Source organism: Ovis canadensis, chromosome 15 (genome assembly GCF_042477335.2).
Source record: "Ovis canadensis isolate MfBH-ARS-UI-01 breed Bighorn chromosome 15, ARS-UI_OviCan_v2, whole genome shotgun sequence".
Lineage (NCBI taxonomy): Eukaryota > Metazoa > Chordata > Mammalia > Artiodactyla > Bovidae > Ovis > Ovis canadensis.
This window is the reverse complement of record NC_091259.1, coordinates 24,800,067-24,809,739: the sequence shown is the minus strand read 5'-3', so window position 1 is coordinate 24,809,739 and position 9,673 is coordinate 24,800,067. Positions and strand designations below refer to the sequence as shown.

The following is a 9,673-nucleotide window of genomic DNA, read 5'->3' as shown; positions in this document are numbered from 1 at the left end:
GCTTGGCGTGCTTGCGGTTCATGGGGTCACAAAGAGTTGGATACGACTGAGTGACTGAACTGACTGACTGACTGACTATATATTGTAGTGTATATATGTCAGTGCCAGTCTGTCAGTTCATCCTATCCTCCCTTTCTGCCCTATATCCCATAGGTTCTGGATCATCTTGTTTTCATTTTCATTCGCCTTTAGGTATTTTTTTGATTACCTCTTTAATTTCTTCACTGATCCAATGGTTGTTTATTATCAGATTGTTTAGCCTCTACATATTTTTGTTTTTTTATAGGTTTTTTTTTCTCTTGTAGTTGATTTCTAATTTCATAACATTTGGGTCAGAAAAGATGTTTGATTGATTTAAATTTTCTTAAATATTCTGAGACTTGTGGCCCAGCATGTGATCAACTCTGTACACTTGAGAAGAAAGTGTATTCTACTGTTTTTGGATGGAATGCTCTATAAATGTGAATTAAATCCTTCTGGTTTACTTTGTCATTTAAGGTCTGTTTTTCCTTATTGATTTTCTGTCTGGATGATCTGTCTGTTGATGAGAGTGGGGTGTTAAATTCCACCAGTATTATTGTATAGAGTTGATTTCTCCTTTAATGGTGGTAAGTTGAGATTCTTCTAGATGGGTGAGTATGTATTTAAAATTGCTATAGGTTCTTCTTGGGTTGATCTCATCATCATGATGTAATGTCCTTCTTCATCTCTTGTAACAGTTTTTATTTTCAAGTCTATTTCATCTAATATGAGTATTGCTATTTCAGTTTTCTTTTGATTTCCATTTTGATGGTATATCTTTTTCCATCCCTTCACTTTCAGTTAGTATGTGTACCTAGATCTGAATTGGTTCTCTTGTAGACAGCATTTTTATGAACATTGTTATATATATATATATATATATATATATAAATATAAATGTTTTCATTCAGTCTTCATCTATTGTCAGATCATATAATCCATTTACATTTCAGGTGATTATTGATATGCATATTCTTACTGCCATTTTGTTAATTGTTTGTGATTTCTTTTTGTAGGTGTTTTTTTTTCCCCTTTTATTGTGTTCTCTCCTCTTGATATTTGATGACCAACTTCAGTATTGTGTGTGGATTCCTTTTCTTTTTTGTGTCTATCTATTGTAGAATTTCAGTTTGTACTTACCATAAGGTATTGATACAGCAATCTATATAAAAAAAAAAAACTGTTTTAAGTTGTTGGTCTTTTAATATCAAATGCATTTCCAATATTTTACATTTGTTCTCTCTTCACAACTTTTGGTTTTGATATCACATTTGTGTGTGGATACCTTTACTGTATGTTTGCCTTTGCCAGTGAGTTTTTTCCATTTATAATTTTCTTATTTCTAGTTATGTCCTTTTTTTTTCTGCCTGGAGAAGTTCCTATAGCATTTATTTCATAGTGGTTCTGTTGGTGCTGAATTCTCTTGGCTTTTGCTTGTTTTTGATTTCTCTGTCAAATCTGAATGAAAGCCTTGCTGGGTAGAGTATTCTTGGTTGTAAGTTCTTCCTTTTTGTCATTTTAAATATATTGTAAAACTACCTTCTCGTTTGCAGAATTTCTACTGAGAAATGATCTGACAGCCTTATGGACATTCTTTTGTTCATTATTTGTTGTCTTCCCTCATTGATTTCAATATTTTTCTTTGCCTTTAATTTTTGTCAGTTTGATTACGATGTGTCTCAGCATGTTCCTCCTTGGTTTTATCCTGCTTGGAATTTGGAAAACTGTTTCCTTTCCCATGTTAGGAAAGTTTTCAGCTCTTCAAATATTTTCTGAGGTCCTTTCTCTTTCTCTTCTCTTTCTGTAATCTCTATAATGCAAATGCTTGTACATTTAATGTTGTCCCCCATCTCTCTTACACTGTCTTAATTTCTTTTCATTCTTTATTCTGTTTTACAGCAGTGATTTCCACCATTGTCCCCTAGGTTAACATTTGTTCTTTTTTTTTTTTTACTGTGATTAAAAACACATACAAAATTTACTATCTGATAAATTTTAAGTGTACAGTTCAGTAGTGTTGCATGTATTTGCATGATTGTAAAATAGATCTCCATAACTTTTTCATATTGCACATTTGAAACTCAATACCCATTAAAAACAGTTCTTCCTGTTCCCCCTCTTCCAAGCCTAAACCCATTCTACTTTCTGTTTCTATGATTTTGACTTCATGAGGTATCTCATGTGAGTAGAATCATATAATATGTGTCCTGTTTCCACCCCCCACCCCCAAACTTTAAACTTTTTATTTTGTATTGGGATATATAGCCAGTTAACGGTGCTGTGTTAATTTCAGGTGAACAGCAAAGGGACTCAGCCATACGTGTATTTGTCCTCTTGTAACTGGATTATTTCACTTAGCATAATGTCCTCAAATGTATCTATGTTACATCGTGTGACAGAATTTCTTTCCTTTTTCAGGCTTCATTCTATGTATATACCACATGTTATCCATTTATCTTTTGATGGACATTTGGGTTGACTTTACTTCTTGGCTATTATAGTAATGCTACTTTAAGTTTAGATATGCAAATATTTCTTTGAGGCCCTGCTTTCAATTCTTTTGGATATCTACCCAGAAGTGGGATTGCTGAGTCATATGGTAGATTTATTTTCTGTTTTTTGAGGTACTCTTACATTGTTTTCCATAGCAGTTGTACCATTTTACAATCTTATCATCAGGATTGGAGCAAGGGTTCCAATTTCTCCACATGCCCACCAATGTTTATTTCTTTTTCGTTTTGTTTAATAGCAGCTGTTTTAATGGTGTGGAGGTAATATCTCATTGTGCTTTGAGTTTGTATCTCTCTGACAGTTAGTGATTTTGAGTATATTTTTGTATGCTTATTCACCATTTGTATATCACATTTGGAAAAATGTTTTTTCAAGTCCTTTGCTGATTTTTAAAAATTAATTTATTTTTTATTGAAGGATAATTGCTTTAGAGCCATTGCTGATTTTTAAATTGAGTTAGCTTTTTTTTGTTGAGTTGTTCAGTTCAGTTCAGTCGCTCAGTCATGTCCGACTCTTTGCGACCCCATGAAACACAGCACACCAGGCCTCCCTGTCCATCACCAACTCCCAGAGTTCACTCAAACTCATGTCCATCGAGTCAGTGATCCCATCCAGCCATCTCATCCTCTGTTGTCCCCTTCTCCTCCTACCCCCAAACCCTCCCAGCATCAGGGTCTTTTCCAATGAGTCAACTCTTCGCATGAGGTGGCCAAAGTATTGGAGTTTCAGCTTCAGCATCAGTTCTTCCAGTGAAGACCCAGGACTGATCTCCTTTAGGATGGACTGGTTGGATCTCCTTGCAGTCCAAGGGACTCTCAAGAGTCTTCTCCAACACCACAGTTCCAAAGCATCAGTTCTTCGGCGCTCAGCTTTCTTCACAGTCCAACTCTCACATCCATACATGACCACTGGAAAAACCATAGCCTTGACTAGACGGACCTTTGTTGGCAAAGTAATATCTTGTTGAGTTGTAGTTCTTTATATATTGTAGATATCCTTTATCAGGTAAGTGATTGTAAATATTTTCTCCTATTCCATAGGTTGCCTTTTTATTCTGTTTGCTGTGTATTTTTATGAATAGAAGTTTTTAAGTTTGATGCAGACCCATTTGTCCATTTTTTATTTTTGTTTCCTGTGAATGTTTGTTTATTCTTTCAGCACTTCAACATGTTCTTTCTTTTAAAAAATTTTTTGGTTTATTTTTAATTAAATTATTTTAATTGGAGTCTAATTTCTTTACATATTGTGATGATTTTTGCCATACATTGACATGAATCTGCCATGGGTACACATGTGTTCCCCCATCCTGAACCCCCCTTCCACCTCCTTCCCTACCCTATCCCTCTGCATTGTCCCAGAGCACCAGCTTTGAGTGCCCTGCTTCATGCATAGAACTTGTGCTGGTCATCTATTTCACACATAGTAATATACATGTTTAGATGCTATTCTCTCAAATCGTCCCACCCTTGTCTTCTCCCACAGAGTCCAAAAGTCTGTTCTTTGCATTTGTGTTTCTTTTGCTGCCTTGCATATAGGATCATCATTACCGTTTTTCTAAATTCCATATATATGTGTTAATGTATTGGTGTTTCTCTTTCTGACTTACTATGCTGTTTAATATTCTTCAGTTTCATCCACCTCATTAGAACTGACTTAATTGTGTTCCCTTTTATAGCTGAGTAATATTCCATTGTGTATATGTATTATAACTTCCTTATCCATTCATCTGTGGTTGGACATCTGGGTTGCTTCCATGTCCTAGCTATTGTAAACAGTGCTGCAGTGAGCTTTGGGGTTTATGTGTCTCTTTCAATTCTGGTTTCCTTGATGTGTATGCCTAGTAGTGGGATTGCTGGGTTGTATGGCAGTTCTGTTTCCAGTTTTTAAAGAAATCTCCACACTGTTCTCCACAGTGGCTGTACCAGTTTTCATTCCCACCAACAGTGTAAGAGGGTTCCCTTTTTTCCACACTCTCTCCAGCATTTATTGTACATAGACTTTTTGATGGCGGCCATCCTGAGTGGCATGAGATGCTGCCTCATTGTGGTTTTGATCTGCATTTGTCTAATAATAAACAATGCTGGGCATCTTTTCATGTGTTTAGTAGCCATCTGTATGTCTTCTTTGGAGAAATGTCTGTTTAGTTTTTTGGCCCACTTTTTGCTTGGGTGTTAAGTTTTCTGGTATTGAGTTGCATGAGCTGCTTTTATATTTTGGAGATTAATTCTTTGTCAGTTGTTTTGTTTGCTATTATTTTCTCCCACTCTGAAGACTGCCTTTTCACCTCGTTTATAGTTACCTTCATTATGCAAAATCTTTTAAATTTAATTCAATTCAGTTCAGTTCAGTTCAATTGCTCAGTCATGTCCGACTCTGCAACCCCATGGACTAAAGCATGCCAGGCTTCCCTGTCCATCACAACTCTTGAAGCTTGCTCAAACTCATATCCATCGAGTCAGTGATGCCATCCAACCATCTCATCCCCTTGTGTCCTTTTCTCCTCCTGCCTTCAAACTTTCCCAACATCAGTGTCTTTTCCAATGAGTCAGTTCTTCGCATCAGTGGCCAAAGTATTGGTGTTTCGCTTTAGTGTCAGTCCTTTCAATGAATATTCTGGATTGATTTCCTTTTTGCTTGGGTGTTAAGTTTTCTGGTATTGAGTTGCATGAGCTGCTTTTATATTTTGGAGAAATATAGCAAAAAGTTTAATTAGGGTTCCACTTGTTTATTTTTGTTTTTATTACCACTACTCTGGGAGGTGGGTCATAGAGAATCTTGATGTGATTTATGTCAGTGAGTGTTCTGCCTATGTTTTCCTCTAAGAATTTAATAGTTTCTGGTGTTACATTTAGACCTTAATCCATTTTGAGTTTATTTTTGTGTATAGTGTTAGAAAATGTTCTAGTTTCTTTCTTTGACAAGTGGTTGACCAGTTTTCCTGGCACCACTTGTAAAAGAGACTGTCTTTTCACCATTGTATGTTTGTAATAAACCGTGCTTAGCTGCCACAAAGTAGGAGGCAATGCCTTAACCATACACATGTTGTCAGGCCTGAGAGCCTCTTCTGTCCTCGTCAAGGGGAGTGCTAACCTTCTCTCCTTTCATACAACACTCTTCTGGGGTTTTTATCTTGTGCCTTCATCTGGGACATATTCTTCTGCCACCTCATTTTATCTAGCTTTCTGTGTTTGCATATCCCATTCCACGAGCTTCAGGGTTGTAGTTCTTCTAGCTTCTGCTCCTTGCCCCCTGGTCAATGAGGCTGTCTAGAGACTTGTGCAAGCTTCCTCATGTGAGAGACTTACACCCACTCTCTGGTGGGTGGATTTGGGTCTTGTCCATCTAGTGAGTAGGGCTGTGTCTGGGTCTGTGTTTTTTATCAAGTAGTTGTTTATTCATGGAGACTTTCAGCAGTCTGTCTGCTGATGAGTGGGGCTGTGTTCTAGTCTGATTGAATGTTTGGTCTGAGGCTTCCCAGCACTGGAGTCTACAGGTGGTTTGATGGAGCCGCCCTCTTATCCACAAAGGCTCCCTTTTCTACTCATTAAAATGGCAGAAAATCTCATCCAAAGAGTTGCTGGTACCTCAATCCAAGTGGAACATAATTCATAATTTCATGATTATAAACTTCAACTATAGACATTTACTTCTGTGATTGGATAATTTGTTAAGAAATCACTGGTATACCTACTTATATGGAGAGGCCATAAAAATTGTGGGTGATTTTTTTCTCTCCAGTAGTTGAAATTGCTTTTGTTGAATGGAAGGCAATGAGCCAGGAATACTTGGAACACTAGTTTTACATCAGAATCACTTAGGTAAACAATTCCAAATAAACATGCCAGAACATCACCTAGGCCTAGTGAATCAGAATCCTTTAGGGACAGAGCCCAGGTATATATTGTTTGTAAAAACTCCCAGGTGATTCTAAAGTGCACAGCTGATTAAAAGTCAAACACATAGGAGATAAGCCAAGTTATGTAAAAGCATGAACTGTAGCTCACTTGTTTTTTATATTCTTACAATAAAATTATAAAATTTTTGTTGCCCAAGGCTAAACCTCCTAAACAGGCCTATTGTGGATATATTATGATGTCGTTACCGCCTTTCTTTGCCTGAGTGAAACTAGTATTTTTCTAGCAAAACAGCAAGAGTAATAGCCATTCCACAGAGAGAAGCAATGATTGCTGTTGTTTACCATTAACATTTATTAGGCTGTGATAGGCATGGTAAGGCCACAAGAGAGTGGGCCAATGCATTTACAAAGGAACATGATGTGTTAGGAAAAGGTGGGGGCAAAGCTGTAAAGCAAAACATTTTTTTCAGAATAAGGTTCTTACTTTGTGCCAGAACTTACTCAGAACATTTTACTTGTATCATCTTATTTCATCATCATGACAGTTGTGAAGGTGAGGTCCATTATTATCCCATATTAAAGAACCTGAAGTACAGAGAGATCAAGATCAGAGCTGGCAAGATTCCAGATCGTTTATCTATGGAGTTCACATGTGACCTACTATGTGATATTGTCTTTCAAAATCATGCTAGTTGACTGCTATTTGATGAGATGAAAGAAAAAGTGCGAGTTTTTAAAAATTGTTAGCCAAAGCAGTGCCATATTTAATGGCAGTTTGGAGTATGTTTTAGAGAAGCAGAAGAAAAGAATAAATATCACTGTATACCAAGATGTTGTGTTCTCTCACCCGTGCACAGTAAAGCCAGTCTGAGACCACAATGTGGTGAAAGAAATTACAGTGTTTATTGTAAAGTGGTAGACAGGGTGTCCAGGGCGGCTAATGCTCAAAATATCTGAACTCCCTAGGGGTTTAAGGAATGCAAATTTAAAGGCAAGGTGACAGGCGTGGGGGGTTCACAAGGTATGTAATCAAATCATGTACAATTCTGATTGGTTGATGGTGAGGTAACAGGGCCATGTCACAAGAGCTAATGTTATCAGTTTTGGGACTTGTGTAGGTCTGCGGGCTATTATGTGCTCCTGGTCATCAAATAGTTAACTTCCATTTCATGGTGTTTTTGTATCTGTAAAACAATTTAAGAAATGTGCATCAGGTACTGTTATCTATGTATTTCAGAAAGGAACTAAAGATTCTCTGATGTTTAAATTGTTACCACTTTTCCTTGCCCAGCTGCTACATATTCACATCTTTTTATTAGAACAGATATATAGCTAAATATGGGCTTCCCAGATGGCTCAGTGGTGAAGAATTTGCCTCCCAATGTAGGAGATGCACATTTGATCCCTGCATCAGGAAGATCCCCTGGAAAAGGAAATGGCAACCCACTCCTGGGTTTTTGCCTGGGAAAGCCCATGGACAGAGCAGCCTGATAAGTACAGTTGGAGGGGTCACAAAAGAGTAAGACATGAATTAGCAACTAAAACAACAAATAACAATCACTAAATATGAGCAGAGAAAGGGGGCCCGGCTAAATGGCAGGAAACCATACATCTTGTAAACAACAGGAGTCTTTTGGCAAACAAGGAAAAACAGAAACCTCAGACTGACAGGAAGCCATATACTTTGAGGAGATAGGTGTCCTGGAGGTAGACAAAGATAGGTGGGAAAATGCAGGAATTTTCAGCCTGCATTAATGTAATCTTTCGCTTATTCTCTCATTAAAAGGAATTAGCCTTGCAGATAAGTAGTACCCATCATGCACTGATGCGGTAACACTTCTGTTCAAGGCTTTGTTGTTGTTCTTCAGCCATTAAGTCATGTCCAACTCTTTGTGACCTCATGGACTACAACTTGCCAGGCTTCCCTGTCCTTCACTATCTCAGAGAGTTTGCTCAAATTGGTGTCCAGTGAGTCTATCTAACTAGACTATCTAGTTAGATGCTATCTATCTCATCCTCTGTCGTCCCCTTCTCCTTTTGCCTTCAATCTTTCCCAGCATTAGGGTCTTTTCCAATGAGTCAGCTCTTCACATCAGGTGGCCAAAGTATTGGCGCATCAGCTCCAGCATCAGTCCTTCCAATGAATATTCAGGGTTGATTTCCTTTGGGATTGATTGGTTTGATCTCCTTGCTGTCCAAGGGTAAATAAGGACAAAAATCCTTCCCCTCTTTGGGAAGATAGAGCTGGGATGAAAATCAAGAAATATGACCCCCAAACCATCCCTCCCCAATGACTATTCTGCCCATTCATTTTTATACCCCCATACAACTAGTTTGCCAAAAAAGTTCATGGTAGCTACTTACGTAAGTCTGCCCACTCTTCCCTTTTGAGTGTAATAAAGTGCTTAATAAATTCTTGCTCTTTTTCTTGACCTCCATGTTTTATCTCTGAATCCTTTTTGTGATGAGACAAGAACTCACTCTTCAGTAGCACTTTCAACCATTAATTGTTGAGATAGGCTTTTGTAAGTCAGGGGAAGACTGAGAGACTATAGCTTTTCTGCAACAAGAGGCAGGCAGAGGACATAGAAGGAAAGGTCTGTCCCAGAAAGCCCACATAGGGTCCTGCTTGGTTACATAGAGACCATACATACTTCCTTCTTCTATCACTCCTCTTGCTTTCCTTATTTCCTTTTGTATTTTCCGTTTCTTCTTCCTGTATCATTTTCCCTTCTCCATTGCTGAGTCTGTTAGTCTACAGATTTCACTCATATAAATTTCTTAGTGGTTTTGAGAACCCTTGGGTATGAAATAGGCAGAGGGGTGAAAAAACAAACATTATGCCACCAAAGAAGTAGTAGTAAGAAGTAAGAGGTAAAAACATCATTGAAAGGGAAAAACCAAAAGAAGCAGAGATGTATCTAAGGTTAGCAGAGATAGAGGTGTCTCAGATAACGCTCCTAAAAATTAGAACACTAATTAGGCTGGAGGAAAGGGAAGTTGTCACACATTTGAAATGACTGAACTGAAGGGTGTGAAAGAGGTATGTGGTTAGATGCAAACAACACAGCTGTCTTTATTTCACCTCTGCAAAAGTGGAGAGTGAGGGTAAAGGGAAGCACAGTTCTTGCAGTAGGACGGAATTCAATTAATAAAACTCTTCCCACCTAATGTCTATGAAATTACAAAATCATGTTAAAGTGAAAAGGACCTTTGAAATAATTGAGTTAGGTGACTCAAAAAAATTTAGTCACAGAACTCTTGAAACCGAGCAGGACCCAGTAG

General features: G+C 37.7%; 1 non-coding gene across 1 annotated transcript; it reads right to left on the bottom strand.

Annotated features, from left to right (window-relative positions):
- Nucleotides 1–5,518: 5,518 nt before the first annotated feature.
- Nucleotides 5,519–5,644, bottom strand: LOC138421399 (U6atac minor spliceosomal RNA). Its single transcript, XR_011249482.1, has one exon. It is a non-coding gene; the product is annotated as a U6atac minor spliceosomal RNA (small nuclear RNA).
- Between the last annotated feature and the right edge of the window lie 4,029 nt (nucleotides 5,645–9,673).